The sequence below is a fragment of the Xenopus laevis genome, chromosome 2S (genome assembly GCF_017654675.1).
Source record: "Xenopus laevis strain J_2021 chromosome 2S, Xenopus_laevis_v10.1, whole genome shotgun sequence".
Lineage (NCBI taxonomy): Eukaryota > Metazoa > Chordata > Amphibia > Anura > Pipidae > Xenopus > Xenopus laevis.
Genome location: NC_054374.1, coordinates 124,897,293 through 124,919,830, shown reverse-complemented (window position 1 = coordinate 124,919,830; position 22,538 = coordinate 124,897,293). Strand labels below are relative to the sequence as shown.

At 38.3% G+C, this 22,538-nt stretch overlaps 1 long non-coding RNA gene across 1 annotated transcript in view; it reads left to right on the top strand.

Annotated features, from left to right (window-relative positions):
- Positions 1-22,538, top strand: part of LOC108709789 — a 90,300-nt gene that overhangs the window by 31,871 nt on the left and 35,891 nt on the right. The window contains exon 3 of the long non-coding RNA XR_005965894.1: positions 8-58. This is a non-coding gene — a long non-coding RNA (uncharacterized LOC108709789). The remainder of the gene's footprint in view (positions 1-7; positions 59-22,538) is intronic.

Genomic DNA, 22,538 nt, shown 5'->3' with positions numbered 1-22,538 from the left:
TTTATAGGTCTGTGATATCGCTGAAGACTACTGCCAAGGAAAAAAGAAGCTGAAACAGGTGGGTTGTTACAGAGAGTGAGTTTAATGAGCTAACAGCAACTGAATACAGGGCATTTTGCTATTTTGCCACCACATTTCCCCCCTTTGTACAAAACAAAACTTGAAAAACAATGAAACTGCCCCAATATTGCAGCCTGTATGACTCACATTCAAAAGTCATTACAAATTTTCACCCAATTCCCACCTGAAAACTCTGCTGTCAAGTTTACAGTTGACTGGGTAAGAATTGTTAGAAGGTTGTCTGTACAGATGTATTCCCATTGGAAGCAACTCTTACTGCATCTTCTCTGGCATATAGTAGAAAAAATTCTTTCTCAGCCAATCACCTTCAATACAAAATTTTACAGATACAGTCCTGTCCATAGTGGTTCCCGGGCAAAATATTATGGTCCATTGTTTATGAGCCTGCCTGCAGCCAGCAGTTCTTAAACTACTATTTCCATTCATAATTGCTACAATGAAAAGGGGTGGGATTTCCCATAAAGAAGTGACTGGGTAGGATTAGAGCAGATGTATGGTGTGAGAAGAAGTTGCAGTGGCCAGAATAAAGGGTAAATGTGGCCAGGAGGCAAGGCTACAGCTTAGATAAAATTTAGCTGGCAGGTAAGGACTGGCATTTAAGAAGATGTGAACTTCTGCCTTAAGCAGCTGCCTTTGGCTTCAGGAGGAGCCCTCTGCTACTCAGAAGCCACCAGGACTTAACGCGAGAGGACCAAGGGGAAAGTTCTGGGCAGGCAAGCAAACTGTAACATATAACTGGAACGGAGAACAAGAAGCATGGTCAAGGGACAGGCCGGGTCAAAACCAGACAATAACAGACAATACAGTACCGAATCAGGAAGCTGAAGCATATTCGAGGTCACAGGCCAAAGTCAAACACACTGATATCGAGATTCAAAGCAGGATCCAAAGGAATAGCTTAAGTTCAGGCAAGGGTCAGGACAGGCGGAAGACTATTCAGGGACAGGCAAGGTCAAACACAGCTTAAACAATAACAGATCGCATCCAGGAACAACCGAAATATTCCTACTGGGCAATGAGTCAGAGCAGGGTAGGGTTTTTTTTATCCAGTCAAATTGCTTACACAAATCACCTGTGGCCAAATTGGCAAAAGGTGAAACAAGCAATTCTTCATAGCAATAGCAAGCATAGGCATAGGAGTGAACCAGGGCCTTAGCTGTCTGCTTGTATAGAGCAGCTGTAACACAGACAGCACAAAAACACTGGTTCAACTCCAGGCAGGTTGTCACATTACCCCCCTCTCTAAGGGGGGGCCACTGGACACCCTTAACCTGCCAGGGAACCCCACCTGAAATTGTTTTGAAATGGTCAGCAGGGATAACAGAGGCTGGGACCCAAGATCTTTCCTTAGAACCAAAGCCTTTCCAGTGTACCAGATATTGTAATTTACCTCTGGAATCCACTAACCTCTGTACCAAACATACACGCTGACCATCAACAGAAATAGAAGAAGGAGAATTCTGTGGAGCAGCTCTGGTTGGCTGGTACTTGGGAAATACTTTATGATGCTTACCAGCAGCTCTCTTTTGGGCAGCTACTGCAGAAGGAAAGGAGCTTTGAACCTTCTGACAAATCTTAGAAAATTTACTGTGGCCCGGAACAAAGAACTTGCCTGGAGGAACATTAGATGGTAAATGAACCTGGGCTTCAGACAACTCTGGGCTCAGTGCTGCCACCATTATTCCCCCCCCCCCCGAGGATCAGACACTCTGGATTTCTCCTGAGGACTAGAGACAAAACTCCTGGGAATGGTATCTGCCTTTTCCCCGGCCTATAGGTTTTGTTAATGACACAATCCACTTGGGGATTGAGTTTGGTTAACCAGGGGGAGCCGGAATAGCATGAAGATAAACCGTTCTACAGACAAAGGTCTTAGACAAGAAGCCTCGCAGCCATCTCCACAATGAAGTATCTTATTATTAACACATTCCACTTGGGGATTGTGTTTTTGTAACCAGGGAAGACCTAAGATCACAGGATTGTCAATAACGAAAAAGAAAATTTGTTCTAAGTGATTAGAACCCATGGACATAGAAAGATTTTCAGACTTGAAAGACACTAACCCACATCCTATGGAGCTTCCATCAATACCAAATACTTTGACCGATGGGACCAAATACTGTTTATTTGGGTAGAGTCCAATTGCATAGGTTCCTCTAAAGGCCTAGGGGCTAAGACTTCAGGTTTAGGTGCTAATTCTAAGCAGATATCATGAGGGGTAGAAAGAGTGTTCTCTCTTGGCGCCTCTCCGTAAGCCTCCTTTCAATTTGAATAGCAAGGTGCATTAGGGAATCAAGGGAGGACGGAGCAGGAAAGTTAACAAGGCTATCTTTGATAGCATCTGAATGGCCCACTCTGAACTGACTCCAGCCTGTCTCTACTGCCCAAAAGCGGAATTCAGTACAATAATCCTCAACCTGCCGTTTGCCTTGCCTGAGGTTACGGATTGCTGCAATGGCAGAGGCGTCATGGTTAGAATCATCATAAATAATTGCCATTGCCTCTAGAGAGACGGGCTGTATCATCAGTGGATATAGGGGATATACTAAATGCCCATAGCTGAGGATCCCCCTGGAGGAGGGTGATAACAAAATTTACCCGAGATCCCTCAATGGGAAAGTAGTGGCGTAGGAATACAAAATGTAACTTGCATGCCTCCCGGAAAGCAGAAAACTTGCTAAGATCCTCTGTGAACGTTTCGGGAAAGGAATCTTGGGTTCTACTGCATAGTTACCCGCTTGGATTCTTGTTCCCCGACACTCTGGAGGAGATTTGCCAGGGTTGCTTTCTTGCAAGCAGAGGAGTCAGCTGCTCCTTCAGCGTTCATGTCTGGCCTAGTATAATGTTATGTATGGTATCCCAAAATCCAGAGTAAACCCCAAGGACCCGGTCTAGTCTCGCACTTCTGTCAGAGGACCAAGGGGAAAGCTCTGGGCAGGCAAGGGAACCATAATGTATAACTGGAACAGAGAACAAGGAGCATGGTCAAGGGACAGGCCAGGTCAAAACCAAACAGACAATACGTTACTGTATCAGGAAGCTGAAGTGTAATCGAGGTCACAGGCCACGGTCAAACACACTGATATCGAGGTACAAAGTAGGATCCGAAGGAATAGTCAAAGTTCAGGCAAGGGTCAGGACAGGCGGCAGACGATACAGGGACAGGCAAGGTCAAACAATAACAAATTGCACCCAGTATTTATAGAAATACACCTATACTGGGCAATGAGTCACAGCTCCAAGGCTTCAACTCCAGGCAGGTTATCACAGTATTCTTTGAGCGAAAAATAGTTGCTTGACTCAACTCTAAAATGCTCTTTTGGCCGAGACAATATAGGGAACAGTAGTTGCATAAGAGGGTGCCAGTCTGGGGTCCACAGGCTTCAGAGCAGCAGATTTCAGCATTCATTCCCTTTTCTCCTTCCAGCAGTATCACTAATCTGCTTTATAGTTTGTTACATTTTTTTTCCTAACAAAAGACCTATAATAGCACTTAGACTGACTTAGTGCACCATTTTCCCTTAGAGAAATTACCCTTCGAAAATTTACCTAAGGTCTTTTGGGAGAACTAGACTTTAGTGTAGTGCCATAATATCTTCCGTAATTTTTTTCCCCATTTTATGTTATAATTTGAGTATATTTCCAGACTGCATAATTAGTTGGCCGCTTCCTACTGCTACCATGCGTGACATTCGTCACTAAATTACCACTTGTGGAAATGGTGCTGTTCTTTAATCACTGACACAGGTTGCTGTTTCTGGCAAGCACTTGACTTGCACAGTGGGCTGCAGGGCTCAGCAGAATGATAGTAGGTAGGCATGTGTAATTGGTCTGTGGGCAGAGCAAGGATTAAGGTACAGTGCAATTTGGCAGCTAGCTTGAAGTGTTAGAACTGCTGAATCCAGCGTGGGGGTAGTATATCTGGCTGACTTTGTGTATAAATCTGCAATGCTAATTAAATCATAAAATATAAGATCACTCCCTCAGTGATTTATGAAAAGCCTGACAGGTTTGAGATTAAATTAAACTCCACTCAAATAAACCCAAGCACTACTCTAACCGATATTTATTAACATTTGCAGTTTATTTAATAAAAGTTGCAAATATTGAAGGTCTAGTAACCCACAGCAACCCATAGCAGTTCTCTGAATGGTTTCTATGGGTTCATTGACAGTACAGATTTTACAACATACATTGCTAGATGATCACATAATTATAATTGTTTTACTATTGCAACAATGAGTGTGAACCATTATTATCTGTGATGTATGGAGTGTAAACGAGATGCTGCAGAAGTCTGTTGTTCCCAAAACCAGATAAACATATTTTATCAAGGTAATTGGTTGACGAGTTGAAGGGTTGTAGAGCCAATGAAGAACTTCAGGGCACATGTTAAAGGGAAATTTATGTTGAACTGAAACCAGGGTTTGAATATTAGAGTAATGATAAAGCCACTGTTTACTGTTCCTTGTTATGTCCCAGGCTACACGGTGTCATTATTAAGAAATTACTGCACAAATATAATTTGCACTAATGAAAAGGAGGTTTTCTTTTAACATTTATAAACAGATGCCTATCTATTCTGAAAATATTTGAAATATTTTATTGGCAGCAGCTTACATGCAGATGATGTTTGTAGTTAAATCAGTTTGCTTGGAATATCATCTCTTTTAGTGTCACTTCCAGATGAACAGTAAACTCACCATAGATGCAGATAAACCAGCAATTGAATTGTGCATGTCTGTATAAATTCAAAGCTCTGAAAGGTTCCGAATGAATATATGGGAACCATACTTAATAGTCTTTCACATGTGAGAAATGTCCTCTGCAGATATGTTTGTTCATACTGATTTGCTTTGTTGGAATGCTGCTGAGCCAACTGCATTTCATAATATAGAATGCTTGTTGTACAATTAATATTTTTCATGGCTGATCTATATAGTATCCTTGAGAATACATAACAGAATTCTTCTAAAGCGGAGCCAATAAAGAGGTGGCCAAGGGTGTGTGTGTAGGTGGAAATATGTAATAATTTGTGTGTTATTGTTATGCAGATCAGGGGGCCGTGGGAATGCTGTATTTTATTCATACGACCCCTTGTCTGGTCCTTAATAGGTCAAAAGTGAGTAGCATTATTAGCATTGCCTTTATTAACATGTATTGGTAAAGCAACAACATATTCCACAGCATTGCACAACCAAAGGAAAATATACTGATTGATGCAACAGGTACTTTCTGATGAACATTCACCTCCTCTTGGTATAATGACTGGTCACAATTTACAGCGTATATAATTAAATATATACAGTAGTTAAAGTAAATTCATTTGATATTAATGATTATATTCGTTCAAATTTCCAGCTTTAACTACACTATTCTAGATGTCCAGGGGGCTATGGTTTATGAATCTTTCAATATTGTTAAATGCAGCTCCAAGCAGTACAACATCACCTTGGTCTGCAGGCTGGGCATCTCTTATCTACACTGTAGGATACTGTACTCTGGATTTATTTGGGATTGTTTCCCTTCAGCAATGTTGTGTTGTACCAGACATGTTGCTTATCTCTTTCAGTCTTCCCATGATTATCGCTGAGTTGCCTGGAAGGACATATCTGATCTAGCCAAATTTTCATCCAAGCTAAAGCTGCTAGTGCTATTACAATTACGCTGCAAGCCACTACAAGCCATCCACGTTCACCTTGGTGTCAAATCTTTCAGCCTGTAATCTTCCCTTATCTCGTTTCTCTACCTCGAATTTAAAGAAAGTCAATCTTCCAACTCTCCTTATCATTTTGCTTTATTGCTAGTGAATTCCTAACAGATATAGTGCATTTGGAAAGTTTTAAATCTACATTAAAATGTTATATTTTCAGCTTACAGGTTTTGTTCAGTATCAACCTAATGTTTCAGGCTCTGACTGCTACACTGTTGCTCCTTCCAATGAGGCTTTTCATTCTCTTGTCCAGTTATCTGTGTCTGTGTATTTCTCATCTATTATGTATAAGTATACGCTGCTTATCACTTTCTGCTCTCTATTAGCCTAATGCACCTCCCATGTGTTCATTTTTTGTTCTGTTCTCTAAGAGCTCTGTGTTCTGTTCTCTAACAGCTTTCACCTATGTATTATCATATACTTACAGCTTCCGTGTGCCTTGCACTCACTCTGTTGTGTTTGTGTTTTCAGGTGTTTATGTGCACACACACATATATACTGTATATATATATATATATATATATATATATATATATATATATAATACACAAAATCCATGAATATCCTGTAAATTATATCCTTATAAACGGTGAGTTCTGATGTCATCAGTTATAAACGGTGAGTTCTGATGTCATTTCTGTCAAATGACTCACTGAAATTTGTGTATTATAATAAATAAAGTACCCCCAGTTGTAAAATATGAGGATATTAGAAGTTACCTCGGAGTTCCATGACCTGTATAAAAACACTCGGCCTTCGGCCTCGGTAACTTATAATATCTTTATATTTTACAAGAGGGGGTACTTTATTCACTATATATATATATATATATATATATATATATATATATATATATATATATATATATATATATATATATATATATATAACATTTTTATATGGCAGCACCACTGAATAAAGAAACTTACTGCGGATTTCAGGGTGCACGAGAAAGGTTTGACTTCTTATATATATTGCTGTTATGTAATTAAACCTCATTAAATCAACACAAAGAATGATGGGAGTGCTGTGACACACACACATATATATATATATTTTTTTTTATATATATTTATATAAATATATACATACAATGTTTTTTTATATATACAGATCCAAAGACCCCAAATAAACCTTTTTTTCAGCTAAAATAGGCTTTTCATGATTGCTGTTATATTTTAACTCACGAAAGCTTCACATTTTTTGACAGTAGTTTCATTGTTATAGCAGGTGCAGTGTAAGGCCCTTATAACAAGTGTTACAAGTATTGTAATTTAAGAATTTACTTGAAATCTGCTTGCCATTTAACATAGGTCACATTATATCATTTTAAAGGACTGTTTAAAGGAATCACTGTTGTTAGGCATCACCCCAGTGATTTTAGCTGGTTACTTCAAATCCTGGAAAAATCCCCCAAAATGTGCTGGCCCAGCGTACTTTTCATGCTGTGCCCATGCTTCACATGCGCTTGCTCTTGCTTGGTACAGAAACCAGCAAAGAATTTCTATACTGTTAATGCATTGACCCAGGCAGTACAGAGAATGCTAGGGCACCTGAAGAGACACTGCGGCCTGGTTCTAAGAGGAGTGAGTCTACCTTTCATTTTCCTTGGGATTAATGTCACAATTGTAAAGTAATAATAATAGTCTTTTAAAGTAGTAATATCAATTGAGAAGAAAGGAGACGTTATCCTGGCGGGGACTGAGCCCTCATAGGTAATCCGCCCGCCGGTAGAGTAACACAATCCGCTCTGGCCGCAGTAAAATAATCATCAAGGAATGAGGTAATAGTGTGGCTCAACCGATTCCAAGTATAATACGGGTACGAACCATTAAATTAAAACATATACTGCTTTATTGAAGACGCATAAAAATGGCAAAATAGCGGGCAGGGGAGTAATAAAGTAGTAATATCACTCATGCATTATAATCAATAAGCATAAACAGACCTTAAAGGGGAACTCCAAAAAAACATAATTTAAGCTTTTTGAAAAGTAAACATAATTTCAAACAACTTTGCAATATACATCAATTAAAAAATATGCAGACTTTACATGATTTTTAATGGTTTCTGACAATTCCCTAAACCTACCCCCTGCTCTTCTTCTGATCTGTTTTGCTGTTTTCTTCTGACTGCTTTGCTGAGCTGGCTGACTACTTTTACTTTGTATCAACAGCTATCTGTCCTTAGCCTGCATCCAAACCACACAATTACCTGCACACGTGATTTCAATAAAGAATGGAACATCACAGCTCCCTTCTCTTGGACTACATTGTAATACTAACCCTGCAGTTAGGGTACTTGCAAAGCATTCTGGGTAGATGTATTCCCCGTTTCAGCACAGATTTAAACACGGGGCGACAAGTCTCCCCATCTGCCAGAATCCTTTTAAGTTCTGTGCTTTGTATAATGCACCTCTTTGTGGAAAGCAAAAACTGACCTTTAAGAATGATACCTTAATGATATTTATTACTTATAGGGGATGTTTAGAATGTGTTGCTTTAGTGCATTTACTTTTGAGGGTAATATTTAAGGTACATGTGAGTAAGCCAGTGAGTTCTAGTCTACATCCCTTGCTTTGGGGGCCCTTTAGGGTATGCTTCTAGCTAGTTGGATTCTGGGATAGAGAATGATATGCTTTAGATTTACTTGCTCCTTGGTGCACATTATCTTTTCAGGATCATTACACAACAGCTTGTTTTAATGTATGTATGGCATGCACTATTAAGGCATGTGGCAAAAACAATGCCAACTGTTTTAAATTCTTATGTAATGGCACCTGTCACCACCACTCACTGCAGACCACACAAATGTATTTGCTTTCTTCAAAGGTGCTCGTGCACTAAATAGTGTCATTGTAGAACGTCTCATGTGAAAGATTACTTTGTCCATGGGGAATCATCCAATTACTACTGCTTATTGTTTCCAATTCACTCTGTTACACTGACTAGGGAGCCATGCCTCCCCTTTTATACAGGGTACCTTTGATACAATGAAAAACTAATGTAATCCGTTTGCATGGCTTGTATTGCACCAGAGGTTTAGGGATCCTAACATTGCCTTACTGCAGGCATATCCAAAAATATATATTTTAAAGTAGTAATATCAATTGAGAAGAAAGGAGACGTTATCCTGGCGGGGACTGAATCCTCATAGGTAATCAGCCTGCCGGTAGAGCAACACGATCCGCTCTGGCTGCGGTAAAATAATCATCAAGGAATGAGGTAATAGTGTGGCTCAACCGATTCCAAGTATAATACGGGTATGAACCATTAAATTAAAACATATACTGCTTTATTGAAGACGCTTAAAAATAGCAAAAAAGCGCGCAGGGTAGTAATAAAGTAGTAATATCACTCATGCATTATAATCAATAAGCATAAACAGACCTTAAAGGGGAACTCCAAAAAAACATAACTTCAGCTCAAAAGTCAGGCCCGCAGGCCAATTGCGGGCCGTTTTCAAATTTACATTGGCCCTCATCCTCCATCATGAAATTAATAATAATGTGGCCCCCCCAGCACAGTGCAATAAAGAATTGCATAGCCATAGCAGTAATAGTTGGGCACATTAGTGAAATGATCTGCCACTTGGTCTATATTGCTGCCTGTGTGCTGAAGGTGTTAGCAATAGACACGAATTGCCATATAGAGACGCGTCACATACTTTTTAAGGGCTGAAGTTGCAATAAACATACTGACGTGCCAGTACAGTGAACTAAAGACGTATGCGAGAGCGGCACGCCACTCCGTGCCAATACGTGTCTATTGCTAACACCTTCAGAACACAGGCAGCAATATAGACCAAGTGGTAGATCATTTCACTAATCATGAGCCCAAGTATTACTGCTATGGCTACGTGATTTCTTGTTTAAATAAGATGTGGAGAATAAGTCCAAACAGACTCCACTTCCTAAACACTGTGTACGCATCCATCTCCAGGAGTGAATGATCCTGATCACAAGCTAGCTACATCGGAATGGATGTCATGCTGAATGGTCAGCCCCCACACATTTTCACCTCAGTAAATCTGGCCCTTGTTGCAAAAAGTTTGGACACCCCTGCCTTACTGTACATGTCTTATTTAAGTTCTATTTGCTTTTGCAAAAAACATCTTCATTCCCCCATACAGCCTTCTCTGTGGTTACCGCCTCATATGTATGCTAACAAGGCCAGGGCAGAACAGCCCTTTACTTTGGTTTTTAGTTTCTATATATACATAAACATAATTTCAAGCAACTTTGCAATATACATCAATTAAAAAATATGCAGACTTTTTTTTAATGGTTTCTGACAGTTCCCTAAGCCTAGCCCCCTGCTCTTCTGCTGATCTTTCTGAATACTTTGCTGAGCTGGCTGACTACTGTTACTTTGTATCAACAGCCAGCTGTTCCCTGCTCACGTGATTTCAATAATGAAAGGAACATCACAGTGCAATGCATCGTGGGTTATGTAGTTCTTGCATGCTGTCTGTAAGCTGTGGAGAAGTTGTTACAATTTGTAACATCAGTGTTTAGTTCCTCCTTCCCTGCCAGGATTTCAAATGATGCAGAAAGAGAAGAACTGTTAAACAGCTGGATTTCAGCATAGAAAATGGCATTTATTCATACTTTTTGAAGAAACAGGTAACTGTGATGGGTATATTAGGGGTTTCTGTGTTATGTGGGCCTCTTTATCAAATTATGGTTTGGAAGCCAGAGTTCCCATTTAAAAAAATAATCTGAAAAAATCACTTAAGGGCTAGTCCACACGGGGAGATAGCGACGCGTTTGCGGTCGCGGCGACAAAGCGCCGCGACAGTCGCCGCGACCGGCGCAGGCGACAGTTTTGTATGGGCGCCTATGTAAAAACGCCTGTGCTAACCACACGAGGCGATGCGCTTTTCAACAGTCGCCTGAAAAAGCCTGGCGAGGCATTTTCAGGCGACTGTTGAAAAGCGCATCGCCTCGTGTGGTTAGCACAGGCGTTTTTACATAGGCGCCCATACAAAACTGTCGCCTGCGCCGGTCGCGGCGACTGTCGCGGCGCTTTGTCGCCGCGACCGCAAACGCGTCGCTATCTCCCCGTGTGGACTAGCCCTAAAAAGTAAATTCAGCCCAGGCATTTTCATGATACATATACTACAGTCTGTCCTTTTCTTCCTAAGAACAGTTTTGTTATCATATGAATTAATAGCTAAAGATAGATAAAGTGTTGATAACATGTCAATATGACAGTCTGAGTCCTTAATTGATGGCTTTGTTTGAAAACTGTGTAGTATTTTGTGTAATCAACTAAATGTCTGTAGTCATTTGCTGATCAGATTTTCAAAGAATTCAAAATACAAATAGAGTATTTTCGGGTGTCTTTTTGGCACAGAGCGCCATAAATTACTTGATCCTGACCAATTATAAGCAGTTGACCAAATGTCAGTGCACATTCGTGGGCATTTTGGCCAGTTGGCCCTAGTAGCATCAGACACAACTCCTCCTTGTGGCCACAGTTACCCTGGTATTCTGGGAGAAAACTGCATTATTGGTAAAAAAACAAACAACATAAATTGCATTTGAAACCGCATTTTACATTTGTGTAAGTATATGACCCTTATATCAGCCTTTTGTACGCCCCACAATCAGCATCTCTGGTGCAACCAAACTGATTTGTGGGAAATAAATGTATGACCAGCATTGAAAGGTTGATAGGTCAAGTTTAATGCAATTTGACAAAAATGCTCAGTACGTGACCCATTGGCCCTCTAGCACATTAGTATGATATCCAAAGGATTGTTCCATGTGTGAGCTGTTTGTATGATATCCAAAGGATTGTCCCATGTGTAAACTGTTCTTATGATATCCAAAGTATTGTCCCATGTGTGAGCTGTTTGTGTGATATTCAAAAGATTGTTCCATGTGTGAGCTGTTTGTATGATATCCAATGTATTGTCCCATGTGTGAGCTGTTCGTGTGATATCCAAAGTATTGTCCCATGTGTGATCTGTTAGTGTGATATTCAAAGGATTGTCCCATGTGTGAGCTGTTCGTGTGATATCCAAAGTATTGTCCCATGTGTGAACTGTTAGTGTGATATTCAAAGGATTGTCGCATGTGTGAGCTGTGAGTATGATAGCCAAAGTATTGTCCCATGTGTGAGCTGTTAGTATGATATCCAAAGTATTGTCCCATGATTTGCAGAGATATTTGAAAATAATACTTTTGTCTATGTAGAAAAGATATAACATACACAATGAAATGCTAATGGCACAGTGGTGGAATGCTGGAAAATTGCAGCTGCTCCTTGTTTCTGGCATTGGGAAACAATGCAACCTGTTTATAGCCAGCTAAATGTTGCAGCTACCAATCTACTAATGTGACAGTAATCTAATGGCACATGTGGAGAAATACCAGGATTAGTCGCCCTGCAAAGTCAATTAGCAAAGCACAACTCTTGTTATTAACCTTCATTTGTGAAGTGCTATTGTAATCTGCAAAATGTAAAGTAGGAAGGCATGTATCAAGCAATGACAGGGCATTAATAAACCATGACAGGGAGAAGAGCTCTTGCTAATCAGAGTTTTAAATTAAATTAAAGAGGGTGGTACTTCATGGCTGTCAAGTGCAGGGCCTATCCTTATAATAACCTTATAATAATAATAGCTATGTCCTCCAGTTGCCACAGATTATGTTACCCACCCCCCTTTCTGCATGGTTTCAGTGGCAACCCTTGTAGCTGAAACTGCGCAATGAGACTCTACCCTCAAAGTTTAGTTGCTAGATTTGTGTATACTGGTCATGTTTTATTAATCTGACTTTATGTATTATACGAGACAGATTGCAAAATCTAGCTGCCTCTTTAATTGCAAAGATAACAGGGAGTCGTGTAAGCACACCCAAGGATCATGGAATTCTCTCTGTTTTTCTGATGCCCACTTTCTGTAATAATCTGATTTAATTTTTCTGCATTCGGAAAGAGTTAAGAATTATTATTACAATGTATTAGTAACATAATTGTATGCCAGCATATTCTACAAGTGCTGTACAATAAATGGGTGTATACTCTTAATGTACAGATTAATTAAAAAGTTATAAATGATACAAGATTTAAGGAGGGCCCTGCCTACGAGAATTTACAATCTAAAAGTTCATCTCATCCATCTCTTGCCGGAGTGGGTCCAGGGGGATGGGGTTGTATCTCCATTACATCTCCAGAAGAGCCAAATTTCAGGTTTAAAAACGTAAACCTTTTTTTCCTCCCTGGTTCTCACCTTGTCTAATGGCAGGAGAACCCCTGTTAAGACCAGTGCCAATTCAGCCTGGGGACCACAGGTCTGAAAGAACCCTCCAAGTAATTTGTATATCCCTGCTAGTACTGCCTAATGGCTTCATACACTATTTTGAATTGCATCTTCATTTTAATACTATTTATTTCTTTGGGCATTTGGTGCTTTGGAAATGGGTCCCATTTTTGAAATATGTTGGACACTGCTGGGCTGTCATATATGTAAAATCAGGTTGTTTTATATCAGGATATGAATGAGCACTGAAGTTGGATGGAATACCCTAGCTTCAGTAATTTATGATGTCATTATTAAATCAATAAGAGAAATCTATATCATTCTGTTGAGTGGTGATTGCTGTGCAAGGTTAATTTGGCCTGTGACATTACACTTCAAGTGCAAGCTATTACACGTCAAGTGCAAAGTACCATATTGTATGATTGAATATCATGGTGGAGGAATGAGTATCTCTTAGTAGGGTGATGGTGTAGAACATCCAGCACATTGAACTAACCTGAAATTTGCAATGATAGTAAATTATCTAAGGGCAAATACAGATGAGTTTCCATGTAGACTTTGAAGGCATACCAAATGGTGGCCCTACTTTGTAAATTGCCGACTACAAGTGCTGTACCCCCAGTGACACTTTTAGACATTCCAGGATGCATACAAATGTACCAATATTTATTATAGTAATAGCCATTGCCAACAGATTTCTATGTGATTTGACATCCCTAATTAGCACTTATTTTTACTGATTTTGGATAATAAATCCAAGTGTTGGCCAATAAAATCAGTCAGCCAGTTGGATTGACTCAGAATCAGATATTGGAAATGTGATTCTCAGATCGACCTTAATAAATCTGCCCTAGGTTATTTGTATTATGTTTACTGTGCTTTAACCCTTTAGCTCTCCCCCTATTTAAAGGGTAAGATTATGTGAGACTTAAGATGTGCTTAAACACTGCACACTTCTATCACCTTTAAGGAGCATTGCCTTAATTTGGCATGAACAACTGAGGCCCTGTTGCAGTTATGTACAGGCATGGGACCTGTTATCCAGAAGGCTTGACACCTGGGGTTTTCCATATAAGAGACCATTTTGTAATTATGATCTTTATACAATAAGTCTACTTAAAATGTATTTAAACATTAAATCAACCCAATAGGATTGTTTAATCTCTAATAAGGATTAATTATATCTTTATTCGGACCAATCATGGTACTGTTTATTATTACAGAGCAAAAGGAAATCAATTTTAAAAATCTAAATTATTTAATTAAATTGGAGTCTATAGGAGACTTCCTTCCCGTAATTTGGGGGTTTCTTGATAATGGGTTTACAGATCCCATACGTTCATTCTGGATTTTTCTTTATATTGCCCAGGCCACCTATGTTGTCCACAAACTTATTAGTGTGACATCACATCAGTGTGACATGATTGTATTGTAATTTATCTAGCCTTTAAATTACTGGAGTATTGATATTTGTCCTAATACACAGCTCTTCCTTATCTAGATGATGCCGTGCAACATTGAAATGAATGCGTATTTTAAGCTATTAAGGCTAGTACCACTCAGAGCTCAGAGCTTGTTCTATTTAAAAACACATGCCAAGAAACAGTCCCTCCATTGCCTCTGCACTTACAAGGCACTGCGTCAGACTGGATGCAGATACAAGGAGTGAAAAGGCATACTCATATGTTTCCACGCTGAAATCTGCTTCATGTGTATGCACCCAAGCCAATGCAGTGTCCATCTCTTTTAGTGCACAAGCAGATGCGAGCAGAGGGGCTGTTTCTTGGCCTGCTTTTTATATGCCGGCTAAGAAGCAGCCCATTGTGGCACTAGCCTAAACACAGTCTACATTTTTCTCACAAATTAATAAAAGAAACTCCAGAAAATATATCCAATGTATCACATGTACCTCTAGTTTTTGCTGAGTTTCACATCGAGACTCTTAACGGAAAGGAGAAATGTCAGCACAGCCAAATCATGTCTTAGAATGATACTAAATCTTCTTTTGAGAAAAGGAACATTAAAGGCACTGTTCTTTTCTGATTGTATTTTCATTGCTTTGCTATTTTCCTTTAATGACTTGTCTTTTTCTTAGAAATTGTTCTCTCTTATGAGGGCCAACTTCAGGTTTGCAGGTTAAAACCTGTTGTTCAGAGAACGAGAGAGAGAGATGTTTGTTATTAGCAGACCTGGCTTGACAGCAATCAGGGTATCAGGCCTGCAGTGCGGTTTTTACAATTTGGGAAAGCTGAATGAAGATCGATGTGTTGTTTGCAACACAAGGTCAATATTTCTCACAGCATTTCCTTGTGTGTGAATGTGACAGAAATAAAAGAGAATTGATCTATTGGATCAACTGAAAAGTAACACAATAATGCTATCCAATTTGTCATACAAAACATTGTTAGCATTCGGACTCCTTTGAATATGACTGCAAACATCTGAGAATTTTCCTAATTCTGTTATTTTAACTGTAGGCACATCTGGTCAGGATCCACACAATTATTCAATTACAGAATCATTTAAAGGCCAACTTGTTTGTAATTTCATTTACTCTGCACTTGCTGCTGTTGTGTGATGTAAGTCCTATGTCATATGAGGTCTGTTGTCTTCACTTTTCCAGAGACATGGTCATCTGCACAAAATATGGAAATCCACTAGGCATTTTGTAGCTACTGCTACATTCTTTCTTGCTGTTGGCAAAATTCAGTTTGAGAGATAGTAATGTTCCAAATCAAGCAGTACAAGGTTTAGTAAAGTAGAATAACTGTGTTGGAGCAGGTTTATGGTATCACTCTGTAAAGTTTGAAAGATTACATAGACAGTGGTTTCTGGTAAGAAGAGGTCTATTTACAGTTCTGGTCAGCTTCTCATGACCCTAGTGTAAGCATGTAATTTCCCCTGGGCTGTTAGGCCATTCCCCCAGAGTGTGGCAAGAATAGGCTTAAATTTCAATTGAATTCCACCTACATGGAAAGCATTGGAAAAAGTCATATGAAAACAAATATATCCACTTCTGAAAGTAGAACTAAACCCACCAAATTATTTTAACATTTAAAGTGATACTGTCAGAAAAAAACAATTATGAAAATAATAAAGTACAGTACACAAAAAACTACCTATAAGTCATGTTGATAGTTTTTCGCTGATAGTTATCCATTATCGAATTTGAAGGATTTACCGCAAATCCTACGATGGAACGATGAAATCCTTCGAATCGAACGATTCAAAGGATTTTAATCGATCAATCGAAGGATTTTCCTTCGATCAATAAAACCTTAGAAAACTGATGGGGAAGGTCCCCATAGGATAACATTGTAACTCGGTAGGTTTAAAGTGGCAAAGTATGTAGTCAAAGTTTTTTTAAAGAGACAGTACTTCGACTATCGAATGGTCGAATAGTCGAACGAATTTAAGTTCGAATCGTTCGAATCAAAGACGTAGTCGAAGGTCGTAGTAGCCTATTCGATGGTGGAAGTACCAAAAAAAAACTTTGAAATTCGAAGTTTTTTACTTCGAATCCTTCACTCGAGCTTACTAAATGTGCCCCTTAGAGTTTCTAATACTAATGGACTACTGCTGCACAAATATGGCAGCCCCCTCATAGAGGAACATGGGGGATCAGATGGGTAATGTAAAATGCAGCCCCTAAAGTTACCAAGGGTGGCTGTTTGCTTATTTTGACTATATGTCACATGAGGCCAGTTTCTCAACTTTCCTCATGGTGAAAACTGCACAGACCATAAAGGCTCCCTTATACTCCTTTGTTCAGCCACGTCACATCAGGTTTTAGGCTCACTGGTTATGTTAGAGTCCTGAGGTTTGTAAAGCACCACCAATGCAGTTGGGGAGAGGCCAGGAGTCCCCATGCATCTGAGCTAAAAGTAAAAATCTAAGGGTGGGGCTTGGCATCAACATTTGCTTTAGAAATACAAATAAAAACAAAAAACAATTCATCCTATGTTGAATATTGTGGATTCCCTGTGACAAATTTTGTTTATGGAAAGGAATACTGTACAGTATATACAAAGGAAATATAATCTGGTGATTTAAAAATGTCTGCAGTAATGCAATGCATTCAGTGTTACCCATGTACAAATCTTTAGTCTGTTTTGGGAGATTATGTATTTGTGTTTGGTTATTTTATACCATAAATTAATGACTTTGTACTTTGTGTCACAGTGTTCATAACTTTATTTATTAATTAATTGGTATTTTGGTCATTAAACTGGTTGCAGATCTTTATATCATCTATAAACAGACATGTGTTCCCTTGACAATCAGTAGCAGTATCTCTAATGAGTACATGAAACTGGCCAGGTCCCAGCGCTGGTCCCTGAGGTACAATGATGATGTGAAATGTTCCCTTCCTTGTTGTTATGTTGTTTACGGATGGGCCTGCCTAGACAGGAATCTTTTTGCAGAGCCACCAATTTAATCTCTAATACTGTTAGATGTGCAGCAACTGAACTGTAGCAGCAGTGTGTATCCTCAGCAGATTAAAGCAAAACCCTTCCCTCCACAGACCCATCCATTATGCTGTGTTCTGTATAGGTAACTTCTCAATGCCAAAGCAAAATCAGGGACATGAATATTATTATAGAAAATTGGCTAGCAGCTGTAATGCAATATTGAGGTCTTGGAAATTATTGCCCTATATGCATCGACTTTTTATGTTCTTGCCAAGGAATATTTTTAGACGAACAGTCTTATAAAGTTAAGCAAATGTTACATCTATAAAACTTTGTTTTATTGTTAGCAAGCCTAACAGTCCTTTGGGTTTCTCTAGTTTGTTGGGATTCCATGCACCAGTTTCCCCAAGCATGTCCCCTTTGTCCCACCTCTTACACTGAATCGAAACTGAGTCTGTAATGTCTACTGTTCTTTTAATGCAACTCCTGGAATGGTAAATTCATGCTAAATGCTCAGCCTTCATACTAAATGCTCAGCTACAAGTCTCACTCAGCTTAGCTGAGTGAGACTCAATAGCAAAGTAAAGCATTTTTAAAACAACATATTCATGAATTTCCTGAACATTATAAAGGTTAAATTAATATAAAAATAAAAAAAGCTTAAATTATATTATTATTTCTAGTGATGGGCGATATTTATTCAAAAATAAATGGACGCCAGCATCCTTTTTAACGATGCCGGCGCATTTTCGCCAAAAGAACAGACGCAAATTTTTCAGCGAAGTGAACCGGCGCAAATTCGCCCATCGCTAGTTCTACCATATATTTTCTAAACCAAATTATCTCAATCTTCTTTAAAAGAAAGTTCTTTTCTGAAATTTTCATTATCTTGGATATATACACATACTATGAATACAATTGTCAAATAAAATATGATCTAAGTTTAGTAAGAACAAGGATATCCAGTATATATTTACTGCTAGGTGCCTATTTATCATTCTATGTAAAATGATTAGCAGCAAAACATCTGAACAAAAAGTGCTATACAATAGCAATAGAATGAATATTGTATATAAATTAGAACTAGAGAAACTGTATTCACTATATATATATATATATATATATATATATATATATATATATATATATATATATATATATATATATATATATATATATATATATATATAAAGGCTAACTGAGTGATACCTGTGTCAATTTGTTAGAATTTGGCAGAACGTTGTCCTTTAAATGATTGTTTTATTTTAACTAAAACAAGGGTATCCAATTATTATTATACATTATTAAATATGGCAAGCAAAAGAGTATCCATGATATATGATATATGTATTGTAATGTTGTCTTGCCATTATAACCATTATTTAGCAGCTGTATAGCAGCAGCAAGAGGGCCACAGGTTGGACATCTCTGGACTAGAACCTACCTAGCAGTTTGGCCAGGCTCTTGGATTCAGCCGAATCCAAATCCTGCAAAAAATAGCTTGGATTTGACATCGGCTCGAACCGAATCTTTGTTTCGGTACATCCCCAGCAAGTATGGAAGCATATGTTTAAAGCATCACTATTTCCCAGCTGCTCCCTCCAAGTGCAAAGCCAGATACAGCATAGGAACAAAATATAGCATTTCTTTCCCATGCTTCAGTAATAGCAGGGTGCTTAGAATAGATGAGTATAAATGTTAGAGCTTGGCAGAAGGGGTGTTTGCCAAGAACCCTCAGCTGAGAAAATGCCAAAGGTGATATCTCAAATCATATATTTTATTCCATAATAACTGATATACAATTTTAGAAAAAAATCAGGGTTGGCAACATTTTCCCCATGCTTACATTGTTTTTCTCTAACAGGCTATGTTGATTGGCTCCTGATGGAATAAGTATGCTCTGAATACAGGATTCAATTTGGTTCGTGGCCAGACTCTAACTATTCTGCCACATTGTTCATTGTAATTGATGCCATGTGACTGGACAACAGCATGTTGTTTCTTCAACTGTGCTCAGATTTTAATAAGAATATGCAAATGAGGGAGGGATTTGGTTTTTTATTCAGCCGCAACAGGGAAAATAGATTGTAAGCTGCTCAGGGACTAAAGTGAACGATTGAACTTAATCTGTCAAGAGCCGTAAATATGTCGGTAATAAATAATGATTTTCTTATTACATATTTTCTTCACCAGGAAAACTTAAATTACTTTGAAGGAATGTAATCTAGTCTCTTTTCTTTTTACATTTGTTTTCCTTGTCAGTGCAAAAATCTTTGCTTCCTTTTGAAAAAGATTGATTACAGAAGAACTAATTAATGTAACAAAATGTTTGGCTGAATTGAATTGGAATTGGGTTAATGTGGGTTAAAACGTATCTTCTATAGATTTGCAATCAACATCACTGTTGTTCTTTCTCTGGCATTTTTACTTGTCATGGAAAATGAAGGCAGCTTACTTATCTGCTCTCAATCCTCACTTCATCTCAGAACCATTGCCTGCCTTGTATCAATCTCCTACCTGTCTTTGTCTGGGCATTTTATTAGTATTGACTGGTCTCTGATCGCTTCTTCTATTTAATGTATCCTCACCTTTTTTGATAACCTTTTTGGTTAGGAAAAAACCTTCTAAAATGTAATTGTGATCTTGCAGCAGTCAGTCTGTGCCTTGTTCTCTTTAACCCTGTTCCCATACTGTGTGTTACTATTATGTTTTTAACCTTGTCCAGCCTCGCTCCTTTGTTGCATGCTCCACTGGAACAGCAGTCATCAAATCTGCCAGTTTCTTTCAACTTTCCCATTTCCAAGGTGTGTTCTTTCCAACCATCCATTTATCGTATAAAAGCTTTTCTGCTCCTCGGAGGATGTGAAATATGGAAATGAATATTACATTCATAGACCATAATTTTTTCAGACACAGGAAAAATACTAGGTCATGGGCTTTGTATGTGATTTGATTATTTTACCATGTACAAGATATATATATATAAATAACAGAATAGTATGGTGGTTAGAAAAGAAAAACATAAATTTATGGATTGTTGAACTGAGTTTGAGGCTTATATCAGCTATTTATAAGTTTATTCTCATGGATGTTTCAGTGTCTTAAGAGTTGCTTTGTTCATAAATGCATGTAAGCATGTCACCAAATCTCATGATGATTTTGCCTTTGGCACTGTTATTGGGTCATTGGGGTGTATCCCTTAAATATGTAGTAGTAGATTGCAATGTCTAAGACTGGTATATTAAGACTTTACTGAAAACATAATTCGGTATTGGTGTCCCTTGCCCCCATCCAGAGCATAAAACCAGAAAATAAAGTGTATGGGTATTGATACCATGAGGCACAGGAATTCTGCTGCAAAAGTGCCTTTATTCACCACCTTGGAGTTATGTGACATGTATAAAAGCAGTCGGCCTATGGCCTTGTCCTTTTATATGGTCACATAACTCCTCGGTGACTAATAATATCTTTATAAATTACAGTATAGGGTATATGTGTATATATATATATATATATATATATATATATATATATATATATATATATATATATATATATATATATATATATATATATACTGTACATACAGTGTACATATAAATGACTATTGTGTTTTGGTTTTTGACTATAGTGCCCCTCTTCAGTTTGTTGGCAAGTGGCAACAACATTAAAGCTTCCACTTTATGCCTATTGTTCTGTGGTGTAGTGGGGGTAAAATGTATTAAACTGAACCAAGCCTCCAGGTGTTATGGAACAGTTCAGTAGAAATAATGCTTGAGTCTAGAGAATACAATATAACATTTTATGTTGCAAAGGACCAAATTATTGTTCTATTCAGCAGTCAGTAATCTAGAAATTTGAGCATATTAGAAGCAAATTACAGTTCTGTGATTTTATCGACGGTTTCTGTTTACAGCTGTAAATTCAGGGCACTACTGGACTGCAAACAAAAGTATCTGCATGTTTTGCCGAACAATGTCTTGCTTGTTTAACATAATTGATGCTGTTTGTGCATTCTGTAGATTCAATTCAGCATCATCTTTAAGTGGAATAGGTCTATGCAAAATATAGTATCAGCTTGCTTAACACCATTTAAAAGATAATTGAAGTAAGCAGGGTATGATAATTAGATTTATTTTATATTAAGAGTACGTCAATTTTGGGGAAGGGAGAGAAGAAAAGTAGAAGCTCTATTAGGAAGGGAATATTGTTGCTTTTAGCAGGCATTTCACCTGGAAACATGTAGTATTTGGGACAGCTAAACAGGATTAGTTCTACTGTACACATTAAAAAACTAACATTAGTAAACCAGTAAACGGGTGATATTTAGAGAAAATATACAGGATATATATTGATACTGGTATGTGAAATGGAAGGCAAAGGTAAGCCATGTGTGGTGCGGTGGCTAGTGAGATGTGGCATATCAGTTTGTATTTGGTGATGATGGCAACACAAATGATGCAAAGCAACCCTGATGAAAATATAATACACTCAGGAACTCAACAATGTCTGATCTATGGACATTAGCATGATACCTGCCCAGAATATGCAGAATAAATAGAGATGGTGCTTCATAGACCCGCCACATCACAACCACAGAACCAGAGCTTCCAGCCAGGACTGGACTGGGAGTAAAAACCAGCAGTGTCAAAAAAAAAATCAAAGCAGTCCACATATAAGTGTGCAACATTGGCAGCTAGCTGCCCTCCCCCTCATGTACAAAAAATTTGTGGTCAGAGCACCCAAAAAAAAGGGAAAAAATGGTGGCCAAGGCCCCCTATTAAAGTTGAAAAAAAAACATTGTGGTCACCCCCCCCAGGTTTAAAAACAAAACACTGGTGGCCAACCCCCCAAGTTGAAAAAAAATTGGTGGCCAGCCCCTTCAAGTTAAAAAAAAAAACATTGATCTCACTATAATAATAAAAAAACAAACAAAGATTTTTGCCAGAAGCATTTGTGTGGAGTGTGATATTTGATTGGCTATTTGATCAATTACGACTAAACCAGCTAATATTAATTTGCATTAATAGAGGGAAGGATAGCTTTCTAAATACTGCCAGATT